Source organism: Hippocampus guttulatus, chromosome 19 (genome assembly GCF_054856545.1).
Source record: "Hippocampus guttulatus isolate MCC_2025c chromosome 19, RoL_Hgut_1.0, whole genome shotgun sequence".
Classification (NCBI taxonomy): Eukaryota; Metazoa; Chordata; class Actinopteri; order Syngnathiformes; family Syngnathidae; genus Hippocampus; species Hippocampus guttulatus.
In genome coordinates, this window is record NC_141279.1 from 9,215,581 (window position 1) to 9,241,964 (window position 26,384).

Sequence of the window (26,384 nt, forward strand, 5' to 3'; positions counted from 1 at the left end):
TCCATGACACTTTCCATTTGCAGGGAGGGGGGGAAGGAAACGCGGCCAAAGCTTGGAAGGATTTTTTTCTTCATGACAATTTGTTAGCGCCATATGCCCGTTTGCCGGAGGGAGGGTGGCGGGACACCAAGGGCGCATGGGCTATAAGCCTGGCGGATGGAAAACAACAAGGCAAACTATATCATCATACACTCGAGGCGGGCAACCTCCTGTTACGTTTTTATAGACGCGCTCACCGGACACTTGGATTAGTCTCGCGCAATCTACACTCGTCGACTGTGGCTCTCCTTTCTCATGTGGGAGGGCATATGTCATCAGTCCGTCCTTATCGGTCGGCGGTGATGCACTTTCCGAAGTCATGTGGGCACTCGTGCTTTTTATATCGTACATGAAATTCATGACTCACAGCTGCCACTCAAAAATGACAACGTCGAAGCCCTCTTGGATGTGCAAGAGGTGAAGGTTCAACTTGGAGCAGGAGCGGGATACGCCGAGACCAATTAGCAAATGCATCCGGCAAGGTGGTGGGGGGCGAGCGAATCCGTCGCCTTGATTAGCTACTTAGCAAGGGGCTAAAAGCTACATAACGCATGAGGCTGCACAATGCTTAATTACAGCGGCGTGATTGAGATTCCTCATTCCGGTGTTTGATGGTTGCTCCCCGGGGGGAGGACATGTAATTACAGACTTGTTTTCATTTGGACCAGCGTGCATTGTGGAGCAGGGCTTAAAAGTCAGCGATTGTCAAAGGCACACCTTCTGTACTCTTTGATGGTGGGGGGGAGGGCAAAGAAATACAATAATGACTTAACTAAATAAAATGTCAAGAATTAAACAATTTTTTTTTGCTTCCTTCCAGTGCACACGTCGCACTGTGGCTACCTGGAAGATGCGCTATTCTTCACCGAGGATAAAGAAGACATGTCTGTAAGTACTGATCTATTATCCGTCAACATGTGTTGCTCCATGGCTTGTGTTCAAATATATGTTGCCTCAACGGTTATAACGCTGCGATACAGATGCTATTCATTAGCCTTTCTATGGTGTTTTACATTGTTTGTTAGCATTGGCCTAAATGTACTTATCAAGCAAAGCTATATGGTTGTTTAAAATGACAAACATTTGGGGTGGGGAGTCAATTACTCAGATTTTTCCAGATGCTTCCACTTGGAAAAATCCAAGTCTGTCAAACAATAAGTGGCAATCGGTTTTCGTACAAAATAAAAGATGAGCCTCATTATCCATGGAAGCAGGTGCTGGCCAATTGTTACAGCAAAAAAATTGCACATGTCCCCCCTGAGAACATACAAGATGACATTGTTAGGTTTGTAAATGGAGGCATACCTAATATTGTGAGGCTAAATGAGGCTTACGTTGGGAGCAGTGACAAGTGAGAAATTTATTTAAAAAAAAAAAAAATACCCGACCAGATTCATTTTGAATGCTTAGGCAGAGGAAACCTTCTGTTCCCATTCCTGACTGTAGACGCAGCACATGACGGACACGCTAATTGACTTTTTTTTTACTGCCCAATCTTTACCGCTGTAATGAAGTCGGGACTGTTATGCTTCTCTCATTACCTTTTCATTAAAGATATGACCAGGAAATGGGGGTTGCTATAGCAATGCTCCGCCACCACCACCAGTAGGTATAACAGCTTGCATTGTTTACTCTTCTCACAAAAATGACCAAAACGTCCTTTTCTTTTCAGATGACGTGTCTTATCTTTGTCCCTGGGAGGCGTTTGTATTGCCTTCGAGTTGTCGTTAGACCGCAGCATCTCGTATGCTGATTCTGTCTGATAACAAGGTGGCCATTTTAAGCAGTTCAAGAACCAAATGTGGTTCCCAGCATGGCTGCGGGGCAATTCTAGTTGCGCCCGATGAATCCTGCTTAGGAACAAACGGCGAATAAGAAAATAAACCCATATTTGAGTGAATCTTTACTCTGGCCTTGGGGGGGCGGGGGGTGTGTGTCTGCACTTGGTGTCATTCTCGATATCGCTAGACTATCATCATACACTTCTGTCGACTGTTTGATAGCGAGGCAGCGATTTTGAGCCCTAAAGTAACGAAATACGGTTCCCAGTCTATGATGCGATGCCCTTTTCATTGATCGCCCTTCAAATGAGACAATCTCGTCTTCTAATGAGCCCTCCCTCATTTATTTATTCGTTTATAGCTTAATCGCCTCCGATGCCATAAAACCGACATGCCTCGTTCACAGTTTGACGCCGACGTCCATCTGCGTGTGCCAGAAACACTCTGTTAACGCCGGGGAGGGGAAATTAAACGGAAAAGTTAGCAGATGCCGTCGTTTGGAGAAATGTCTCCAGCATAGCGAGAGAGAGAGAAAGAGAGGGAAAGGTCAATATTTGCTCAGCGGTGAACATGTGTAAACGAGCCTCATGCTTTTTTTTAATCAACGTGCCACCACAATTGGAGCGGAGGCAAAAACAAAACAGATCCCACAAATAAATCAATAAATCAATCAATATACAGTAATAAGACGATTCTGATGAGAGGCTTATAAAAGTCGGCCGAGAAAACTTGACCCGCCATTTTGGCTCCGAATGCGAACACTTTTTGAAGGTTTTTCATTTGCATCCTACCGCCACACCCTTGTCGCAATTTATATACAGCGCTGTGGTGCGGGGATTATTATTCATCCTTAAGATTACCAACGGAGCAAACCCCATAATAGCATTTGTACTCTGACTCACATGAATAATGCCGATAAAAGATGCACGTCAAACTGAAGGCCAAATCAGTTTCAGGCAGTGTACTATTAACGAGGCGACGAGGCTTTTTTTTTCCGACTCACGTGCCACAAATCCATTCGATGTAGTGATGCCCTTTATTTTTTTAAATATATATTTTGGCGACTTTGGCTCCATGAATGGCTCTATATCCAAATGGAAAGCGCACTCAAACAACCAGAAGCCTGATCTCAAATGCTCTTCTCCGATGCTTTTGTCACGGTTCACGCCACAAAAAAATGCGGCAACTTGCCGATATTCAATTGACAGCCGCGAGGGACGTTTGGGCCCTGGATGTGATTTCATTATGAGCCCCGCTCGGACTGGCTTAGTATGTACCATCGGCACCTTTTAACCCCGGGTGGCACCGGTTAATTACTTCGGCTCATGACAAACAGAGTTCTTATCCTCTGGCCTGGTTTTCGTGACACCCCTATTTGGCGAGATCGTGGATGATTTTCCAGTGATCATCCATCCATCGCGCTGCAGTTTTCCTTTGAAATCGTCCCCTCATTGACCCGTGAGTTTCCGGTTGACGACGTTTGTCTGCTTATCACCTGGCTCGCGGTTACCTCGCCGTTAAACTGACTCGGCGTGACCTATGCGTGGGCGGGATAGAAACTCAAGACAAAGGTCATGCTCAATGTTTACATTGTGTACATCTGGCGTCCCACGCTGCATCTCTCTCGATCTGACACTTGAACCTCCCACCGGTTGAAATGTACTGTATATGGAGCAGCGGGGAGGGTAGGGGGGGGCTTCTTTTAATAGCATAACACGCATATCCGTTCCTTTCAGCCCCTTTTCCATGTGCAGCCGATACAATTTAATCCCATTTGCCAGGCAATTTAAATTCATCCAATTTCACAGATTAACACTTTGTGCCACCTCTCCCAATCCTGACACGAGTGCCGCCCCTTCGCCTTCCTTCGTACGTCGGCTTACTTCCTTCGGCGTGTATGGTTTCCACGGCGACCATAATGACATCATGAAACCGAGTAATTCGTCCCTCATGGGCTTGAGTGTCGTGGCATCACCAAATTGCACCCTTGTGAGGATTAGCGGATCGGAAAATGGATGAATGGAAGTTGCGCTAATATTCTATATTTTTCACCGTCATTTGATTATGTTTTTTTTTTCTTCATGGTGGCTCTTAGGAAAACACTGCACTTCCTCTTCCAATTGCCCGATTGTATTCTGGTTAAAGTTAAGGTTAAGGCCAATTGAAGTTAAAGTTAAGGAATGTGGCCGGAATGCACAATAAGAGCATCCTTCGACCCCGCCATCCCCGTCCCTCCTCCCGCTTTACCGTCTGTTTCCGCTGTGTAAAACACTTGAGTTCGCTGCTTTAAAAAAATATATCTTTTTTTTTTTGCAAAAAAAAAAAAAGATGCGTCAGCAGAATCTCCACTACGTGTGAGAGCCTGACAGCGCAGCAGTCTTGTGTCACTGTCAATTCCCCTCAGTGTGGAATGGAGAGAAATGAAATGAAAGAATAGTCTTTCTGAAAGATGTGGCAACATCCCACAGTATGCAATAGGGAGGTCGATGAAGACTCGTCGTTTTTTTATTTTTTATTTTTCAACTCCAGAGGGAGAATTAGAGCCATTAAATGACTGATCTGCTCTGGAATTTAACGGGGGTTTTTTTTTCAATTTGAGGGCGTGTCACATGATGGCATTCCATCCTCAGGCCCACTTAAATGGGCTCGTCAGTGGCAACTTACAGTGAGAAAAAGGCCTCAGGACGCGAGACAGGCGGAAAATTGCTGGAGCGCGACCAATATGTTGGAAGTGAGAGTCACGTGTCAAACTTTACACCGCCGCCCAGCCTTTTCGGAGGTCAAACAAACTCACAATAACTGTGATGGGAAGGGAAAGCGGTGAAAAAGTAACACTGATGGTTTTAATTTAGCCCCTCCCGCCTCCCTCGAGCGGGCCTGATGATGTCTGCTTGGCAGCGCAAAAAAAAGTTATTAATGGCGCAATAACAAGTCGGCAAGCCCGGGCTTGGCATAGACGCGCACGCTGTAATGATTTTTTCCACACACGTGCTGAAAGGCTGGTGTCCATTTTTCAACCCGTCCTCCATTGAGTTTGGTTTTAACGCGGCGATGGAGCAAGTGGCTCAAATCTGATGACATTTCAGTGTTTGTTTTTAGTCCGTTTTGAAAACGTAAACTTGGACTGCTGTTGTGACAGTTGCAGCAGTATCTGGCTTCGCTGGGTTCTGCGTAAACTGTGTCAACACCGAATGGCAAAGCAAAAAAATTAAATAAAATCTACAGAGTGATGGCTCATAACTGCAAAAACTGTGAATGTGGGGCACTCTTAAGTCAACTGCATTCGGCTACTGAGGGCCAGAAAAGATGACAGTCGTTCATTTTGTGCCATGGGGCACAGGCAGGCCTTTTGTTTTTTTGTGCGTGTCCAGTACCTCCACACCAGACTGAGTGTCCCAGCACGCCGCCACCCCCAATCTCGCCATACTCCGACCCAATTTCTGCTGTCTGTTAGCTCCTGCCCGGCAGCACTATCGCTCGAAGTAAAACCTCTCACAACATGGTGACCCTTATACGGTGCCAGAGTGCTTTTTGTACAGACAAAACAGAACTGAGAATGTAAAAAAAAAAAAAACCCTCTCTGGGGCTGCTTTGCTATATCCAGCACAATCTTGATCATTATGGTTGTACTTGGAGAGCTAAATATTTTCTTAGTTCGTATTTGGTCTCAGAAGTTTGCAAAACCACTGGCCGACAGGGTCAAAATGTCTCTGCGTTTGATCGTCGACTTCCAAACAGAAAACGTCCCACCTCTGTTACGGTGCCAATACAAGCTCATTCATCAAAGACATGAATCAATATGACTCCAGTCATAAATGTATTTACCGAAGCTGAGGATAATGGTGTGTTAGTGTGCTCTCCTGCTTTGAATTGAATGTTTGTTGGAAGTGTCATTGATTCTAGGCGGCGCAGGGGTTAACGCCGCATCCGTATCCCGCCGTCTATTTCCCGCTCGCATTTTCATGTCAGTGATGATTCATGAAGGGGCGAGAGAGCGTTAACGGCGTATTTCTTCGACTCTCCTCGTGAACGACAACGCGTCACAAGTAAAAGATAAGGCTATGAAAATAAACAACAAGCGCTCGCCGGGGGGGAAACAAATTGGGTGTCGCCGCAATAATAAAGCGCATTTTCCATCAAAGCACTCGAGAGTCATAAAACGTGGCAGGCGTCTTAGATTTCATGTGCAGCTTGTCGTTTTGAAAATGGCGCATTGTAATTGGAAAGGGTCCTTTTCAATCAGTGGATGTTTTAACGTGCTCCCGCGCCGTGGAAATTGCCGCTATTTCGGGGAGGCCATCAACTCAACAGCCACTCCAAAATATTTACCCAATTTGGATGCAACACGTGATAACCAACCCAAAAAAAAAATTAAAATAATGAAATGTTTTACTATTTTTGTAATTATTACATATCGTCAGTCGGGCGGAATCCTCTTATCTCCAAAATCAACCCCCCTCCCCCTCCTTGATTGTTTGCATCGGTCCCCCTCTTTGATCCCATTTTAAAAAAGGTTAAAATAGGTTTCTCGTTTTCAGGGATGCTTTTTGAAGAGGCTTAACTTTTAAAAAGCCCTCAAAGTGTTTGGGTCTCCAGGAAATGAAAATAAGTTGGTCACCCATCAGCAGGAGAGCAACAATGAAACGAGCATATTGAAAGCCATCGCTTGCTGACAGATCGCTAATGACGCGATGTTTACATGTTTGATTCTTTGGCTAAACAAAGATAAGACACACTCGCCAGGGGAAAAAAAAAAATCCAAACACTAGCAAAGACATGACAGCTTTCTTCCTGGCGCGCAACAATGATAGCCTCATTTGCATATTAATGAGAGGAGGGAAGTGGGCGGGAGGGAGTCATCGTGGCGTACATCCATAAAGGCATAGATATCATACGGCTGAAGGCAACGCCCTTGAGTTCATACGATTGGCGGAGAATGTCACTGAGACGTTAGCATGTTGCGCCGGAGCATCAAAAGACACTGCAAGAGTTTTGATTTTCCTCATTCATATTTAAAGATAATTCCGAAAAACAAGCAAGCACTAAGAACTATGTCGTGCTCAGTTGTGGAGATACAGTGTTAAATCTTTGTTTTGCTTTCTTTTTTAAACCATTTCAGTGTTTCGGAATTTCGGGTGTGGACACGTTATGCAATTTGGAGTCGAGCGTAAGTCGTCCTTGACTGACTGGAAGAATTTGAGCGCCTTAGTTTCCATTGATGGTTATCTGGCGTAACTGAGACGTGCAGTTAACTAGCGACGGGAGTTATGCCTCCGACCTGAAAGGGCATTTTCCCTTCAAGTGCGCTGGCATGGGTGCTTTAGAGCGCATCGTTGCCTGTCGTGAGTGAAGGCATGTCACAGTGAGAAGGTAGAGGAGCAAGGAGAAAAACTCCAATGTGACAGCCAGCGTGTGAACAGGAGCTTCACTCACACACACATACACGACTGTCCTTGGTGATTTTCTTTAATCATTCACGTCTGGTAGGGTTGTTAAACTCTTAACCGTGGTGTGTAAAATTTACAAGACGTATTTACTTTCAATTTACAGGGACTAGGATGATTACGATTCCTATTTATTCGACGCGACTCCAAAGTATGGAGCACTTTAGGAACAACTGTCACTGCAACAGAGCTGTCATGAGAAAGTCATGGAAACAGGGGTGTCACTTTTGGGCAGCTTTTGTCAGGGGGGTGGGGTAAAGTTGACCTCGACAACAACTCCGTAATGCAGTGGGAAATTATTTTGATAAGATACGCCGACTGAGCATGATGAAAATGTGAAGATCCTTCTCCCTTAGAATTCCAATTGATCAGTGTAGTTGGCAGGAGCGACTAAATCCACCAAATGAAAGAAACATGGCGTCAATAATTCATTAGCAGATGTTGTGTCTCTCGAGGGCGGTGGCGTGCACACTACACATTGTTCAAACGATACCTCCGCGATGGATAGGATGATAGGTGGTAATAGTTTGTATGTCATCCTCGCCTAAAACTGCACAGCAAAAAACGGCTTTCAGACGCGCATATCAAAAATGACACTGCACTTCAGTTACTCAGTCCACCAATTCAAAATGTGAAAGTACATGCTATTTTGCAACAAAAAGCAGGTATACTAAAAGCATTGTTAACTGTCAGGAAAGGATGATTGTCAAAGTGCGAATCTGCTTGAGTCTGAGATGCTTTGACCATATGAATAAAAAGAGGAGGGGGGGGGGGATTCTTGGTGTCTGTCATTGGCTTGAACGAGCCAAGACCCCGCCTTGATAAAAAAAAAGAGAAGAAAACACACACACACTAGAGTTGCACATAGTGAGCAAAAAAAGAGGCGGAGGGAAGAAAATAAAGCGGACTTGGACTCGGCTTTTAATCAACAAGGAGGTGGCGTGTATTCTATCGGCACCTTTTAGGCGACCGGGAAAGCAAGAAGGAGAAAAGGGAGAAGATTCCGTTTTTTTTCCGGAAGGATTAATAAAGTGGAATCTTGAATTACGGATGGTGATGATGCTACCCCAGCCGTTGACCATCAAGACGACGACGACAGCGACGTGCGCCTAGAAAAAGTCAACTTGCCTCCCCCTTTTCACAGTTCGTGAAGGTATAAGAAGCGAATGTCGGCGTTTTAATTGAGTTCGCGGCGAGGTGGGCAGACGGCTTCGGTCGAGCGGCCATGTGCGGCCACCTTAACGCGGAGGGAAGCAGCGGGTCGGTCCGACTGACAGCGCGCCTCCCCCCTACGTTAGTGTCCGCCACCTTGTTCCATTACCACCGTTGCGAGGCAAGGGCGAGCCTGACCCCACCATCCCTCCATCTCAGCGAAAATAGCCAATATGTTAGCATGGCGAAGTTAGTAATGTAGTCAGAAGGGTGGCCCCTGAAAGGTCGCACTCTGAGTTGTGGCCGTTAAATCGTGCAGCGAACGACGCCATCCTCTTTCTGCCCCCCACCACCCCTCCCAGCTGCACCACCGCCACTAGCCCTCGCTCACTTTGGCCCCCGTGGTGGAGCTCATCGGCCGGGCTTCGTCCGCAAGCCGCCAAACAAGCCGACAAGTACAAAATGTTGCTCTTTTTCCCACAGTACTCATTTGTCTGATTTTTTTGGCCGGTACTTGAAGTGCTGTAGTTCAAAAGTGCAGCTGACCTGGTCATTAAGTCACAGAAAGAGATGAAAGTCGACTTAAAAAGGTATGACACTGTGACCGAGACTCTTATAAACACATAAAAACATTAGGACAATTGTTTATTAGTATATGTTGCAGGGTTTTTGGGTAAACGCTTGTTGCAGGATGTCCAAATTGGCGTCAAACATCTCTAACCACAATCAAAATGGCTCCCAATCACTGAAAGAGGAGACAGCTAGCAGCTAAATTGTCGCATCTGTCATGTGGAAATGACCCTGACCTCGTGTTTTGTCAGATGCCCTTGCCATGACCTCTCCCTGGATGATGAGGGAGGGCCTCCAGGTCTCTGAGACTTGCTTTGTTTTGATTTTTGATGCAGCATTTTATGCAACAAGCTAGTGTCTGCGCTAAGCGTTGGCTGCTGCGGTTTGCTGTCTTCTACTACCATCCTCAGAATAGTTATTTCCTTCCTCTTAATATTAGTCATCTTCTTGGGGGTGACCAACCTTCACACTTGGTAGAAACAACTATACACTGACTCACCTACTCACAAATTTTTGTAAAGCATATCTGACCTCTCTTCTATTTATTCTACCTTCTAGTTTTGGCCGCAAGTTGAACTACATTTTGGAGAGCAAAACTTTTTAACATTTAAAAAAAAAAAGCCCCCCTCAAAGCCTTTTGAAGATGCTGTTGTTGTCGTTACCACAGAAACTAAACCTACTGCAACAACATGCAATAGTATGTCTCATTCATTTGTGAATGGCGTGACAGTGGTCGTTGCACGTTTGCTGCCTTAATGAGCATTCTCATGTGGTATACAGGATGCATATTAAATGACCATATCTTCAGGCATGAAAAAACAAGGAAATGACAACTCCTGTTTTTTTTTTTTTTTTAACTTTACAAATTCACTAATTTGGGCCTCATCAGGCTTTAATCCGTTTCGAGATCAAACGATATCTGGTGTTTTTTAAAAAAATTCTTTTAAGATCCCGAAAGCAAACGAAATAATTATCTGTTGTGCAGCGTTAAAATTTATTTTAGAGTCTCAGTAACTTTAGGTTCTGGATATTTGTAGTTGCTGGAACTAAAAGACCATTTTGGTCCCCACTAAATGACCCTGTAATGAAATAGGGGCTCAGTTAAGTTCCCCACTGGTCAAATGCATAAGGGTCCTCCATCAGCTCCATTGTTGCCAAGGAAGTAGTTAAAATGGTGGACAGTTCCATGAAGTCCATTAAAGTGGGCTGTTAATCCTACAAAGTTATTCGACAGAAGTTAAACGAGCGGCCTGCTTCCTGTTTTTTCCTCTTATCCCTTTGCGTTTAAAATGTCTACTGTCGAGCTTTTAGAACAGACTCCCCTGCGTGAGGAATGTGCCCTCTGCCGTCCTCCACCGTGTGTTGCCCATCAGCGACCTATCACTCATGGCAATTGAACGGCTCTCGAAGAGGGACCCCTGTTGGTGCCGTGCAATATTTATTACCATCAGTCAAACCCTCGAACGAAATCCTCCCCGCCGCCTTCTCCGCTCTCTCCTCCCCCACGGGTGAATAACGGTGGCTTCTCTGAGTTCCACGTTAAAAAGTTCCCTCACTGGCCACCATTAGCTGGGATTTATGGTGGCAGCTTTCTCTTGGAAGTGCCCGAGAGGGAGCGTGTGTCAGCGCGGTGGCTTACCTGCCGGGCTGAGGCGTCAAATACGTTGCATATTGGATATTTACCTGTTGCTTTTTTTTTTCTTCTTTTTTTTTTTGTGACAACTCTTCACTGTTGATGTCAAGTAAGGCTAATTAAAAGTCGTTAGAGGAGTTGCGCTATGATTGAGGGTTTGTTTTCATTGTGGACACAATTTTGAAACTCAAAATCTACCTTTTGACTCATAAACCTAAGGGACTGACGAGTGTAAGAGCATCTCTCGTTAAGGTCTTCTCGTATTGTAAACTTTATCTTGATGATAAAGAGACTGACTGTCCAGGGATTATTTCTCTTAGCGTAAGCGCCACAAATTGGATGGACGCTGGCAACGTTGCTGAAGGAAACATGTTTCATGTCACTTGTCTGGTCTCTCGGGGTGTTTGGCGTCTTCATTTCTCCTGCACACAACCGGAGAAACTGTCTGGCTGAGTGGAAGGTAGTTATTGCACTTTCTTGCTGTGATCTGCCCCCTCCCCCGACCCCCCCGTCCCACACACACACACACACACACACATGCACTTTACTGACAGCTGATGCGATTGTGTGATGTTGAGGTGAAAGGATAATTGGAGCTATGGATATCTTATCACGGTGACAGTGAGAGCTCAGCTCCGTTCAAAGGGAGAAGATGCAGCGATACGTCTTACATAAGGCTATATGTGCTGCTAAACAGATGTCTCTCCCTTTTTTTTTTTTTCTTCAGCGCAAGTCAGTGGCGCTGAACCTCATGTGGTCGGCGAGCAGATGGGCTACCTCTACAGTACCTTTACTAGGTCATGCCTTTATGTCAAGCTCAGAGCACCCCCGCCCCCGTGGGTGCCGTCGTGTCATCAGGGCGAGCGGCGGCGTAAATTGAGGCTGATTATTTTCTTAAAACGTCATACACGTTTCATTTATATTAATTGATGTGCTCTGGCGTAATCCACCAAGGATTTCTCAAAGGCGAGCACAAAAGGCCTTTATTAGCTTATGGAGGAAGTGGTCTTTTGGGACACCTCGTTGTGCGTTGCGCCGCTAAACAGAGGTAAGTGAAATGAAATTACAAGGTATCGCAAGCGCAGCCAAGGATCATATTGAATAATTACCTCACCGGAGCCATTGTAGGAATGCCAAGGCGCTCTTTTTCGAGAAGCTGGGGGAAACGGGGGAGGTTATGGCTTCCCCTCGCAAAGAAGATGAATGCGGTTTCAGGGTCATACGAGTACCGTGCGATGGCCAAATGTTTTGAGAGGACGGGCTAATTTCATGTCCCTGTAATGTGATTTGCGATATCCACCTCTGTGTTGCCCTTGGTTTTTATTCTGGAGATAAGAACTCAACAGGCTTTTTTTCTTTTTCAAGTGTTTACAGGACCGCTGAGTGGATTTATTGGATGTGGGTCATCCTTATTAGCCATCATTGCCCCAGCTTTGTGTGTGATTTTTTATTTTTTTAAAATAGCAATTCAGCTGTGATTTTTATTTTGAGAGAATTAGCCTGTTTCTTATGCACATAAGCAAAACATGAGCCCAATACAGAGGAGGAAAATTGCTGAGCACGGTTAATTACAGCGCAGGCAGCCAAATGGGGGTGAAGGGCCGCCATGGTAACGGCGGCATGGCTGCGCTGCTACTTTGTCTCCCGCAATGTGCCGCTCAGCAGTTTTGTATCCGCAGATCAGTCCAGTTAATGATCATGTCTGGAAGCCAAGACCGGCGGAAGCAATGGTAGCCTCGTTTCCAACAAGTGGTCAGGTTTGCCTATGCATTTTATTTTGTGTAAATGAGGGTCCGAAAATATTTGACTCCTCCTTCGGTGCGCACGCCACAGCGGTAAGAGTCAATATGCTATATATCAATATATATAATATGCTAAATCTACGACTGAGTGCTTATTTCCCAGTTGTCAGTTCAGGAATTTTACTTGTAAATGCACATCGCTCGCTTTCGATGTAAGGCTAACCAAAAATATGTGATCCCACTTTTCAGCTGGACTTGGTTGGTGTGGCGGGATCCCCATCATGAAGGACCCGACCGGAACCCTTGGCTTTTGATGCTGGCAACTAACCAGTAAGGAGAGAGACTTGACTGTTTCCCCTGGTGCCGGATTTGGCTTCAACTCATGCGAGGCTGCTGTCACAGAAGTTGAACTTTGTACTCCCTGGCAAAAGGTAGGTCCTTCCTCCCTTTAGATCCCTATTATGTCTTAGAGGCTAACTCTCAGAATCGGAGTTAATAATGCTACTCTTCCGGAATGGCCCACACAAATTTGCCTTGTCACAGCTCAAAACAAAGCAAACGTAATTTCCCAAATCTCCCGAAAGGATGCCTGAAGCTAACATTGGCCAAAAGATAAATTACGGAAGACACCGTGCGATTTGGGAAAAAAAATTAAATAAAAATGTGGCTTGCTGAGAAAGGACACAGTGCCTATATATTAAAGCACCTACTCTACCTTGGTGGTAGCAGGAGGTTGTCGCTAATGGAGTGCCAATATTTGCACATGACTCGTTCATTAACTCTAGTGGTAAATCCACATGCGGAATCAGTTTTTACAGCAAACACGTGATTTCTTTTTTTTGTCAGATATTTAAACGTGCCCTAATGTGCACGTAAAATTGCTTCGCTCTTCGTCTCATGCAAATTCTGCTCGCATCACCTACAGCGGTTTAAGTTCACCTCAGTCGAATATGCTCCGTTTTCAAATACTATAAAGTTTGCCTCGCCCGTTGACCCCAGTGAAGGTCTCGCTGCTTATGTAATGTCTCCAAACATTTGTGCGGCGTTCGGGGAAGTCAGGCATGCCAGAGCGGCGCAAAACTCTCATCGAGGTGGGACAGATGGCGAGCCTCATTTGCAGCCTCGCAAACTGCCCGTGACGGCGGCGACAAAGCGGGGCAGCGCTAACGGAGGCCTCGCAGACGCCGGACTAAGGTCGCTTGCATCACCCAGGCTGTAAAGCATCGCCGGCTCCGGTGTTATGACTGCGAATTGTAGTATTGGCTGATTTATGGAAGCATTGATTCATCTTTTAAGAGCGAGAACGCAGCGTCTCACAGGTGGCGTGCCGCCATTATTAGCCAATGCCATCGGAATCCCCACGTTTGGACCATCCATCACGGAGTTAAGGAAGGTGACCCGGAGTTGTTTTGTAATTCGGTCGTTAATCAGCGCTCTGTCAGGCGCGTTGGCTTTGTCCGCTGCGAGCAACTCTTTGGGCAAAGTCCATTATCGAGTAAACACACAGAGAAATAAAGACGCCCGGCCGCCACAATCCCCACCATGGGAGATCAAATGGCAGGCCCGGTGATGATGAGCGATGTTTATAGCCAGCACTCTATTAAGGCCAAGCTCTTCCCTGCTTTGCACGTAATGAACACCCACCTTTGCGAAACGCTGTAATACCGGTCGTTTTCATCAAAATGTGGCGTAATTGCCTTCGAATGAGTTTTGAGGGTAACTTGGCAAGGTGACTGGCTTATGGCGACATTAACTGTGTTGATTTGAATGGAACGAGCGCCACCCTCCACTTTTTTTTGCATGCTAATGAAACCCTGTTACGTCCTTGGTTGGATGACAATTGCGCTCTCAACTCTTTCTGTTTGTACATGGAAACGCCTCCCCCAGATGTCCTCAACACTGCGGGAGGCACGCCAAAAAAAAAAAAAAAAAAAAAAGACAAGATCACTCCTCTCTTACCAATACTGCAGTGTGATTGCTTGTTGATTCTGTCAGGAAGTGGGTTAAATATTGACAACAAATCTCAAAGGGAGAGAGAGGGGGGGGGGTGGCGATGTTTTGGGTTAGCGCAGACAATGTACCATCTGCACACGGCGGGGCGTATTGAGCGACACCGGACTACTGCTGTGAGCAACGATTGCATTGTTATTAAATGGCTGTTGCCTCCCTGGCAGCCATATTAAAGCCTCTGATCCTTTGCCCGGTGCAAGAAAAGGAAGAGAGAAAGGAGGACCCCCCCCCCCCCCCCCCCAAACCCCCCTTGCACTACCACACTATCCCTCCACCCCCACCCTTGTCTGGAAAAAAGTCTGGCCCGCTGGACTCGGTGACATAATGTGCAGCTGCAACAGCACAGATTAGACGATGGCAGCGCAAACAGCAGGAAGAGACCGAAAGACAAGAGCTCCATCTTGAAGGCCGTTTTGGATCCATGCACGTTGATGATCTCATTTGGAAAAATGTGCCCTCCCAACAGGGCATCACATTTCTCACACCATATTTGTCACAGAACCTTCAAGAGGAGTGCACGCAAGACAGACTTGAGTTGTAGTGTTCGTCACCTGGCCCGGGAGCCAGAGTCAGCCCGCAGCATCGTTTTTAGTACTAATGTCAACATAACCCCGCCCCCAAATCAGGTTGAGTCGCTAATTTCATATACAAAACAGTGATGTGATCCATTTTCAAAAATATGCATAACTCGTGCAGATAGGGTGAAGAAGCGGCACTGCACAAGACTTTGAAGACAATTCAGACCATATTTGGACAAATAATGAGGCAAAAGCACCCATATATCGTTTGACTCAACTCAACTTTATTTATGGAGCACTTGAAAGCAACCACCGCTGCTGTACATGGAGCAAATCTAGTCATAAGACAACAGACGCTTAAAACAATACATTAATCATGTAAAACACCACAAAATAAAAATATTAGAGTCTCCGCCCGATTCATCGTGTTCAAACGGTCGGATGAAATCGCATCTGATCAGTATTGCTCTTGTTGCATTTTATGCTCGGTTTTTGGGTGCCGCTTTTGCATCTCACGATTCAGTTTCGGTTTTCGGGAGCAGATTCCGTAAGCAGCATTAGAGACATTTTTTTCCAACATGGGGCTAGGGGGAGAATTTGTCGTTTCCTGCCAACTGATATAATGTGTACCTGGTGTAAGTTGGAGCTGAGCCATACTTAGAATATTTGGAGTCGGGTGACTCTGTCAGATCAGCAGCTCAGTCTGTCGTCTCGAGGAAGTGAATGGCGGACGCTCATAAATATTCATAGGGCGCGCGCTCAGACTCCCGTTTTGTCGACAAAAAGTTTCCATGGTCCCGTTTTTTTTTTTTTTTCCTGAAGCACGTCATCCCCTTTTGATGGGACCTGACATTTGTCAAGGTTCTGCGCAGAGGATTTGTTTGTGACAGCTTCAAATTATTGCGGCAGACATGGAGCCGAGAGGAAGAGAGAGACGGGAGGCGGGGGGTGAGAAGAGAAGAAAATAGCTGCTGCTTATTTAAATGTCACTTGAGCAAGGTGAATGCATAAGCTCCCCAAGCATCACATAGGAAATGCACCACAATAGAAGAGAGGTTTCTTGCCATTCTCCATTCCGGGCTTATGCGTCGGGCCCCGGCAGCCGGCGTTAAATCTTATGAAGCTCTGCCAGCACCTCGACTGTAACCACAAACCGTTGACTTGTTTGCTTTGTGCGTAGGTTGCGACTGAGGTGCCAAGCACTCGGGTCCCATTTTGTGGTGCGACATATACATTTTCAAGCTCTCCCACTCTGAAAACGAGTCAGAAAGACATTGCCTTAAGTGCAATCCGGGGGAGGAAGGCAGCAGAGGAAAAATATCTGATTACGGCGCCGCCATTTTTTCCCGCCCGGCGTTATTTCTTGACAGCACTCGAGAGCGCTTGAGAGAAGAGCGCGCACAGGGGGAAGCTCAGAGTGTCACTGACCTTTCTAACAAGGACTAGAAGACACGGCAAGGGTCAAAAGTAAACCACTGCCGCTCATTTTCCCACCTAAACGCCCTCCATCTCTCTTCTCCTCCTTGTCAAATAGCGAGTGACACCGCTGGATTAAGTCCTCACAAGGCATGCCAGATGCTGCAATCAGATGACAAGCACCGACGCGTCTGCACTTCCGCAATGGTCGTTGCGCGGAGATGCATTCATGCTGCCTGCGTGTCGATAAATTATGCAGCAAAAGCTTTTTTGTCCCTTTGTCCACTTTTTTCCCCCCTTGTTGAACTGATGGATTCACACTTCTGTGTTCCAAAACGGCCTTTACCAATTATTTTTTAATATATCTGCACCGGCAATTACTACATGTACGTCTTTGGTGTATTTTTTCCTCGGGTTTTGTATTTTTGGGATGTGCGCCATAGCGTAGATCCTCGGATAGCTTCAGGTCAGAATCTGGCCTCTTCTAACATTGGACAAAGTCAGACGCTGGTCAAATATTTGCCAGTACAACTGCGGCTGCTCCGCGAATGACGGCGATATCAAGTCATATCCAATTTGTTCAAAATATTATAATTGTATCCCTTGATCCATGACGTGTACATCCAGCGCTGCACTACAACTGTCATCTTATTTTAATGCGCACATTTGTGACTATCAAGCTTGCGTGTACTGCTATCGTGGCTCCCCCTGATTAATGGCGCAATTACATAATCCTTAACAGTGAATGATGATTGCGCTAACGATGAGCTCATGTTGGGTAATGACTTGCAGAGTTTGCTTGTGCGAAGTACGCAAAGGGAGGAGAGCGGCGGCTGACCGTGTTTGCCCCGCCAGCCCGGCTTGCGCTAACGCCGCCGCAGCTGCCGAATATCTATACAGAGTCACAAATGGGGTTTTTTTTTCTCCCCCCCGTCCGTCGTCCCTGGAGATGGAAAATTAATTACAAAAGTAGGTTTTAATTGGGTTTGTGTTTACAAAATGTTGCCTTCATGCCCTACTTGCACATGCGATTGAGGCATTACGCGTATGATTTGCGATGCAAAATGTCAATGCTCATTTAAATTAGAATCTCAGCGCTTTATCAGTATAGTCCGAGTCGCTTCATGCCAACGCCGCAAGCGGCAGTGGAGCGAGCTTTGGCTTGACTCATGGCAGGCCTTAGGCCACTAACATTGCCTCTTGAGAAATGTAATCAGTTTGCTCCACTTGGGCCTGAGCCTGGCTGCTGTTAAGAGAGCAGACAGCTCAATCTGCAGCTGGATCACCTGGGGTTATGTTTTGCGGGTCCTCTTATGGGTCCTTGAGATCGAGAGCGTTTATGATGGAGATAACCGTATAGGCCTTTAAAAAATGGTCTTCTCGGAGGGTTTAAAAAGCTCCTTAAAGAGTAGGTTCGCCTGCGCTAAGCCACATGTTTTCGGTGTCCTTTCCTTTTTTTCCTCTTGCGATTTAATTTGTGATGAAATGAACTTTTTCTTTTTTTTCAAGCTTGCTTGGCCACCATCGCCATAACTGACGCCCAGTCACACAACATGTAGACTGGCTAACGGTTAGCCAATTAACAGCCAGCTGTTAACCTCTCTTTCACCGACTCCCACGTCAAGAGAAGATGACGCCCAAGTAGACCAAAATCATACCTGCACCTCACGTAGTGTGCTATTGTTGTTTCATCCTGCAAAATCTTTGTTTTTATTCTCATCAGGAGAATAATCTATCCTAAAAAATACTTGACATCCGCAGCTCTACATTTAGCACTACACGCAGTGACATCAGTCATAGCAAAGGTAATTAAATTCACCAGCCAGGGCTGCTGTTTGAGCAAATACCATCATTGATCAAACTGCTAAGTCAAAAAAAAAACAATTACATTGTTCGCACCTCTCCATCTTGTTTAGTCAGCTTGATGTGTGTGGAGCACAATATCAGCATGTAAGACCCGGGGGATTGTGTGTGTTTGTGTGTGTGTGTGTGTTTAAGAGAATGAGTCCAGTCAGACGCTCGAATGTGTGTCATCTCCTGAGTGCAACACCAGCTTGGCCCACTTCTGCCTGACCGGCTAGACTGTGCCCCCCCCCCCCCCCCCCATTCTTGTCTCTTTGTGTTTAGTGCTATCGTTCCTGCGTGGGGTCCACTTCTCATGACTCCCCTTGAAACAAAACACAGCAAAAACGAGAGCGCGCAAAAGAGCACAACATCCCAGGTGAATCCACAAATCAGACGGGACCACCCTGCGCACTCAGGCAGAGTTCATAGCCACGTGCTCATGCTCAAGTAGGTCAAAAAATGGGGAGGGGGGGAGCTGAACTTTAGGCCCTACTTTTCTTTTTTTTTTTTTTTGCAGACAGCATGAGGCTCCATGACTTCGTACAAGCTGATTTGATCTCGCACTAAAAACTTGCATTTGAAGTTTGTCAGAAAGCTTTGCCTGCACTCCCACGTATTGCCTAGTAAGCAGATGCATACATAAAGAGTGTGTCAAACACTTTAGTCATTCAGTTTTGACTTTATTATATTCTAATGGCATAATTGAATGTAAAAAAAAAACGGTCATTCGTATCTCAAGGCACCACTGCTCATGCTTTATATTGTTTTTTTTTAATTATTATTTTTTAAACCAACATTGTAAATAGAGTTTATGCAGTCGTAGAAAAAAAATGTAGGAATAAAACCACCAATTTAATTTGTTTAAATAAATTAAATGCTGCTTCTAATGCTGCTTACGGGATCTGCTCCCGAGACATAAATTGCATATTTCAACCCTGACGGTATGTTTCAAAAAATGACCAGCGTACGTGTCTGTTTTGGCTTTCTGTTCCCGCTACTATGCTAAGCTAACTCGCCCTCAGTGGCCAAGCCCCCCCCCCCCCCCCAAATCACTCTGGGCTGCCTCAGGCCTCATTATGCCATTAGCCGCTTGGGGCCTCAGTCCATTTGCTGGCTGGAAAGTGTGACGGAGGCCCCCTTTCACAGGGTCGCCTACTCTTGCTGGAGGCCGGTCAGCAGAGTAATGAGTGAGCGCCAACCGTGTATTCACTTCACACTCGGATTATGTATTTGACACTAATAGTGATGTAGCGCTTACATCCTTCCCGCTGAACCACACTGGCGATAATACCTCATGGTTAGATTGCGGACCTTTTAGCCTTTCGTCGTAGCTGCTATATGAAAAATGTGTTTGTCTTTTTATTTGTGTAGTTTCATTAGGCCTCAGCGTTTTGGATTTGAAGTCTGCTGAGAGCGCGAGAGAGAAAATCAGCTCAAGTGAAGAATGCCAAATTAGGTGGGAGAAATTCCAAAAGCGCGGCTTCCGAGTCTCATTAGGACCCCGGCGCGATGTTTTGTACGGATGTGTCCGGAGAAGACGAGTAGCGCTCGTTCGCTTGGATAGTTTCTGTTTCGCCACCACAGAAGCAGCGCGAGACACAGTGAGAATCCATCCGGCTGCCCTTGTGGGAATCGAGCCGACGCTCGCAACACACTGATGAAGTATCGAGTGACTTGAGGAAAATAGCTAAGATCCTCCCGACTTGCGAAGATGAGGCGACATCTTGTTTCAGTTTATGTCGGACACGTGATCCACTGAATAAGAAAATCAAGACCAAACCACAGAACTCAGTCAAAGGGCTTTTGAGAAATGCACCGCTCCTTTGCAACCTGTAAAAATACCAATTACTGCTTTGCTATTAGCCATCGTAGTACTTTTTGGACTCTAAAGGTATAGAGCAGAGGTGGGCAAACTACGGCCCGCGGGCCGAATCCGGCCCGTCGGTCCTTTTAATCCGGCCCGCCGAAGGTCGGTCCACAATTAAGGTTCGATGTAAATGATTGCATTCATTTCAATTGGACTTGTAATGACAGGCATTTCACCGCCAGGTGGTGCATTGACTTGAAGTTGCATAACACAGGGAGGGGGGGCGGGATCTTTTCGACCACCTAGGACCTCTGTATCGCTCTACTTCTACTGGTCTGATCACAACCCATCTGCAGAAATGCACAGGCTAAAATAGGTCATCAACAACACTGTCGTCATTTTAAAAAAGTATATTAATACAGTACTTTCATGCTTTTGTTCTGTTGATGTTTGATATGGACTGTCAACAAATGCAGTTTATTTTTTTTAATGTACCATAGCTCGTGCTGACCTGGCCCTTCTGTCAAATTTTAAAAGTCAATGCGGCCCCCGAGCCAAAAAGTTTACCCACCCCTGGTATAGAGAGACATTATGAACCGAATCTTTTTGACTTTATTTTTGCTTATGACAAGAAGGCCATCCGAGAGTCGGTTTGCTGTGTTGGAGGAAGGTCTCGGCGAATTGTGTCTGACACTTGAGACGCGAGTGAAGCTCTCCACGTTAAGACCTGCCAGCTGCATCGCTTCGGCTATGCCATTGCATGCAGCCAGTCGGATCCCTCATCGTGCGCCTGAGTCCAAATGATTCTGCTAACGTTTCTCTTTCATCGCCGGGGGTTTCAGCCTCGGTCTTCCTCATAGTTGTCTGACTGGCGGCGTCAGGTACAAAAGCGGCGACGAGTGGGCGGCGGGTAGGCGGACAAATGGATTTCGGGTCGTCCATCGCTCTAAGATGCCTCCGCTGTGTTTGCTTCAGTCACTTTGTCATTTACACGTTTGATAACATGCTGCCTTGATGACTCTTTTAATTACATCCGCAGCAAGGGAACACATTTTGTATGATTATTTTTTTTCTTTTCTTTGTGCTTTCGCAGGCAGGTTTCGGCATTATTAAGGAAATTCTGCATGAACCCGAGTCAGCGTTTTTTTCTCAAACCACCACACCTCCCCTCCGCCCTGGTATGCCGCAATCTCATCACATTTAGGAAAGAGGGGGTGCCGGAAAAAAATTTAATTGGAGGCTAGATAGTGAGGACAGAAGCCCAGGCCAGGGTGCGGGATAAATCAGACGTCCTCCTGGCAGCTTTATGGCTTTGGAGAGGGAGAGAGAGAAAAAGGGGAAGAAGTGGTTAACTTTAATGGCGGGAGATAGAATTATTGGGTTGCACCCCCCACCCTCGCTCGACCCTCCCCCCAATTAGATCAGGCCCCTTCGACCGGGCTTGATACACGGAGTTAATTCGGCTAGTTTTGCGCAATCATTCAAGCGAGCTTAAAGTGGCGCTGTGTGTCCTGTCGCATCCGCCTCTACTTTCTATCAGATGTAAAACAATGACCAAACGAGCCCTCCCGTTATCTCGGTCACGTCCTACCCTCACCGTGTCGAGGTCGCGCTCACCAAGCCCCCCATCCAGGGGCCCACTCCTGACCTCCCGGCTGACTTAAGCCTTCTGCTTTCATAATACGGAGGGGGTGCAACCGACGTTGGCTAGTAAAGCAGATGCTCAAGTGGTTCCTGCAAGGGTAATAGGGGACCCGCTCTCCACTGCACTTGATTTAATCCGGCCCCTCTGTGTGTGGCGAGTGGAGGGCGGTTTAGTCTCGGAGCAGATGGATGGATAAATGGGAGCTGGGGGTCGCACCTCGCAAGACATCACGTGTTTGGGAATACCAGAGAGTTCACAAAAGGGACTCGGTCATGGCCAGAAGCCGCTTTCAAGAGTTTTAACAAACAGACCCACACAATGTTGTGGTCTGTGACTGTAGAACCTCCGACTCGCTTCTCTCACCGGGAAAAAGTTTGTTTCCAGCCTTTTCCATTCTTTAGTAATCAACACTCGAAAATAGGTTGGTTTCACCGAATCGTTCATAAAATATCAAACGCGCACAGCGCAAGTGAAGCGCTAACGAACAATACTTTTTGGGGGTTAACTGATCACTATGGGACTGGGTGGCTTCTTTCATACTGCGTTAAATGGACACATTTTACTTCAGTTGGTCACACTGTTTTGCGGCATTTGGATGCCGTGATAAAAGCATAACAACTTAAAAGTTGTATTTTGGAGTCGAGTTTGAGCACGAGTAGTGTTGCTGTAAACAAGCTGAGGGGTGCAGAACTCAGAGGGTTCTGCACAGCATACTGAGCGAGCCAGGTAGAGGTGAGTGGGAGTCCCGTCGACGAGGAGGAGGAGGTCGCGGCCATGTTTGTTGGCAATGCCGTTGCAGTGCGCTGCTTCTTGGCATCGGGAGAAATTTTTTATTTTCTTTTTTTTTGCATCAGAGAAAACATGCATGGTGACCAAGTTGAAATGGAGGCCAACTAAGTGTGGTCGCTTTAGCCGCTGTGTGAGTTTTGCTAATATTAGACATCCATTTGCTGCCTAGATGGGTTGAAGAGGAACTAAGAGCACCACAACAGTAATTTAACGCTATTGCTAGTAAGCGAGGTTCCTGTGGATTAATTCACGTGTGCCGCGATTTAGGCCCAACTAGTTTTGTGCCGAAATGGGTTGCAGCGAGGATCAAAACGTGTGTGTGTGTAATAAGTGATTTAATTTCCACACTGATATCCGCGGCCGAGCGGAAATGCCATCTCGGCATAAACGCACGGCAGCAATGGTGTGTTTTGAAGGGGGAGGGGTGTGGCTTTTAAGATAAGAAAACCTTTATTAGTCTCGCAATGGAGAAATTCCCAATTCACAGCGGCAAAGTTATGAAAGGAAGAAGTAGAACAACAAAATATAGGAGCTGCTGGAAAGGCAGCCACTTTGCATTTGTTTGAGGAAAAATTGATGAAATGATCTTAGGAGAGCGAACATGCTCCCTCTTAAGACGCAGAGGAAGTGGCCCCATTGGAAGCAGTCCCAAGTTTGAGGCATCTTTATCTCTGCAGCTGCCACCCCGTCGGCGCCGCGCGATAACTCAAGCGGTGCGGTTTGAGAAACGCGCGGGTTTGATCCCCGTGTCACGATGATGAATCGCCGTTTTTATTCTTTTGTCGCCCATCAGCACTTTTTCGTTCGCTCTGCAGTTAATCCGTCGGGCCAAGTGCACTCTGACGGTCATTTTTCACTTGTAATTCTAACACCGGCATCCAAGCCGCTCCGGACTGAAGTGGCGCCTGTAAACGAAAATGAAAGGGAGTCAGGTGCAGTGCTCCGAGAAGGGAGGGACCATTATCGGGTGTGGAGGGGGTGGGGGTGTCAAGCGTTAAAAGGATTGTCATGTCTGTCCGGATAAGATGGCTCAATGGCACGATTTACGACAGGCTTTCTGCTCGGATGGCCTCGGGAAATGGACTCCTACAGCCGTCACGGGAACGCCAACATCGTCATTTAAGCTCTTCCTTTCCGTTTTCGGCGTGATGCCCGGGGTGGAAGGTACCAATGGAGGGCTTGAAGACCAGCCAGAAATTTGACAACTTTGATGCATTATCGGAGGCTTAACAAGAGATGGTGTACTGTCACAGGATTGGAAAGAAAATATTTTTTGCACCTGACTTCAAGTCCCTTGTATGCGAGTATCTGCCGGTACAGAGTCTCGATCCATTACCTCTCCAATGCGATGCAATCAAGAAATAAAAGAAAACCGCATTCCAAATTGTCGCAGTTATCAACGGTCTGTGTTCGAGGAAGTATTTTTCTTATATATTTTTTAAAATTACATTTCTCTGAATGGGAATGGCCGATTGCGTAACACGTCGGCGCGACATGTGCAACCACTTGGCCGCCGTGCCGCCCCACTGCAATCAGTTCCGGATTCCGAACAACAAAGTCATCAAGCCAAGACCACGGATCCTGCATAAGTGCTGTATCCCAGCAAAAGACCTGGCATTTATCCAGATTTTGGTGCGTAATATGCGTATCTAAAATGCTTCCTGTTTGTTATGTACACGAACGTAAGATATGGGTGTCAAATGTTAAACACGGCTCAGCTCTTGCATTTTACTTTCAGGTGGTTTCCCATCCATTACAACCCTGATACTGTCTCAGAAGCTTGGCAGGCCTGCTTCCTCTGTTTATACACCAGTGACACGGCCAAAAGGTAGGGGGAAAAAAAGCTGTGTTGACCCCGTCCTGGTCGTCATCTTTTAGTGTAGGAGCGCTTGGGATTGGTGGCGGAGGGGCTTGCCATCCTCTGGGGAGCTGTTCTACATGCAGAGAACAAGGAGCAGGAAAAAGCCAGCTGAGTGAGACTCCACACCGTTTATCTCCCAGCTGCAGGGTTGGGCCAGGATTAATTGAGTGAGAAGCGCAAGTGTGTATGTGTTAGTGCTGGTGACTTGAAGCACGGTGTCTTAGTCGAGCCTGAGATGATAGGACCGTGTGGTAGAGAGAGAACAAGAATGAGGCAGAGGAGGCGCTCCGTAGTCATCGGCAGGGGTCGCACTAAAGAGCTGTGCCACAGGCTTGGTCGTTCTTTCAAAAGCAGCCGGCTCAGGCTTAAAAGACGAGCGAATTTGCAGCTCCGGCTGTGCCAGGATGCTAACTAAAACTTACTCGCCTATCTCAGGTTTAAGGGCTGTAGAAAATACGTGTGTGGAAGGGATTAGTGGCGCACCGGGCCTTGGGTGTAAATCGGGTCTTGGGTTTAGGAGAACAAATTCTTTGCACTTTGGGACAGTAAACAATGCTACCTTTATGGGGGGGTCATCGCTTTATGAAGGCGTGCCAGAAACAGTGCATGAAAACACTTCAGTCAAATAAAAAACGGTAATGGCAGCAGAAATTGAGCGTGGCTTTTCACGCGGCGCGACCCCGTATTCTCTAACGCCAACTCATTTATTGCTTGCCATTTATAATCTCGAAAAACTCGCTGAACCGCCATAACCATGGACTCCCTTTACGCTGTTTTCTAAATTCAACGGTGGGAATTTGTCACGTGCAAGATTCAAATGTGAGCTTCCTGGAACAAATTATCTTTGTCAGTGAAATAATTCTTTCTGAACTCATTGTGTTATTCCGCCTGCCAAATTTCAGTCGTAAAAACCCGACATTGAAACCACCTGCAATTATGCTTTTCAGCATTCCTGGCTGCGTGAGTCCTCATTCGTGTTTTGCAACCCGGTTCACCACTTGTACTCCGGACTCTATCGGCACATTGTTTGAATTGGCACGCTCCCAATACAAACCTCGTGTACAGCAGCACAGGCGCTCTCGACCATCCCGCTGGGAACTTGTGGGCACATTCCAGGGAGGACCGGTAAGGTTGGGGCGGTGGAGGGGGTGGGAGTGGTAGTGGAAGCACCTCAGTTTCTGCAATGGGAGTCTCTGAATCACCTTTTCCTGGAAGGACACAAAGCGAGCTCGGCTGTGGCCAAGCAGCCGGGTTGAGCCTTGGGCTCTTGCTGTTGGGGGTACCAGTGGGTAGCGCCACACCTTCCCCACGCTCAACAAGTTGGCACGCTCCAGGGCTTTTTTTTTTTTTTTTTTTTTTTGCTCCAGCTTCTGCCGCGCAGATAACCTCGCCTGCTGGAACTTTGCAAGTGTATTGATTGGACGTAAATAGCGCTCGGTGGACTGCAATATCTTTCTTCAATGCAACTTTCATTCCCGGTGCCGCCAGTCGTGCATGTGGGCAGCGTGATTATTATTATTTATTTTTGGGGTGTTTTTTGGCACGGTTTTCCAGCAAATTACAATTGCGTCAAGTTGTTACCTGCCCACGCGGATTGCGCAGCTCATTCAGAGCACGAAAATCACACTTTACGGTGCACAAGGAGGCGGCCGGCCATGGGATATTAATAGATGAGCTGGGTTGGTGTTGCCAGGTGACCACACCTTCCTGTTTTCTCTTTTTTGTTTTGGCACAGTGCTGACAGATTTATTTGAAAGAGTGGAGACCAAGTCCAGACCAAGACTTTGGAACTAAGCCGAGACTAAAACGTTGAGGGGTTGAGACCGAGTCAAGACTCCAAAGTCAACACTGAGACTTGAAGGAACCGAAACACAGTCAAAATCAAGACTTTGAGGATCCGAGGCCAAGTCAAGGGCTGACTTTGAGCAGTTGAGACAGTCATGACCAAGTTAAGGCATCTTGCTAACTAAACTAACTAAAAAATGGGCACAGCGTTTTGTTTTGCCCCCCTCCCCCATAACACCGTTTTTCTAGATCATTTGTCATCTATTGATTGATAACATTCCGCGATTGTGTTGTTGGTTTTCTTTTAGTTATTTTGTGTTAAGCATTTGCTATTGCGTAACACGCAA

At 46.5% G+C, this 26,384-nt stretch overlaps 1 protein-coding gene across 4 annotated transcripts in view; it reads left to right on the forward strand.

The window, feature by feature from the left end:
• The window catches only part of mmp21 (matrix metallopeptidase 21), a 34,732-nt gene that overhangs the window by 5,281 nt on the left and 3,067 nt on the right, over positions 1 to 26,384 (forward strand). For 3 of the 4 annotated variants that reach the window (XR_015104074.1, XR_015104071.1, XR_015104072.1), the window contains exons 9-10: positions 860 to 927; positions 12,611 to 12,792. The gene's annotated coding sequence lies outside the window, so the exon portion shown is untranslated. Of the gene's footprint in view, positions 1 to 859; positions 928 to 12,610; positions 12,793 to 24,129; positions 24,220 to 26,384 lie in introns of all 4 variants that reach the window. The other variant, XR_015104073.1, reaches the window with a different exon arrangement.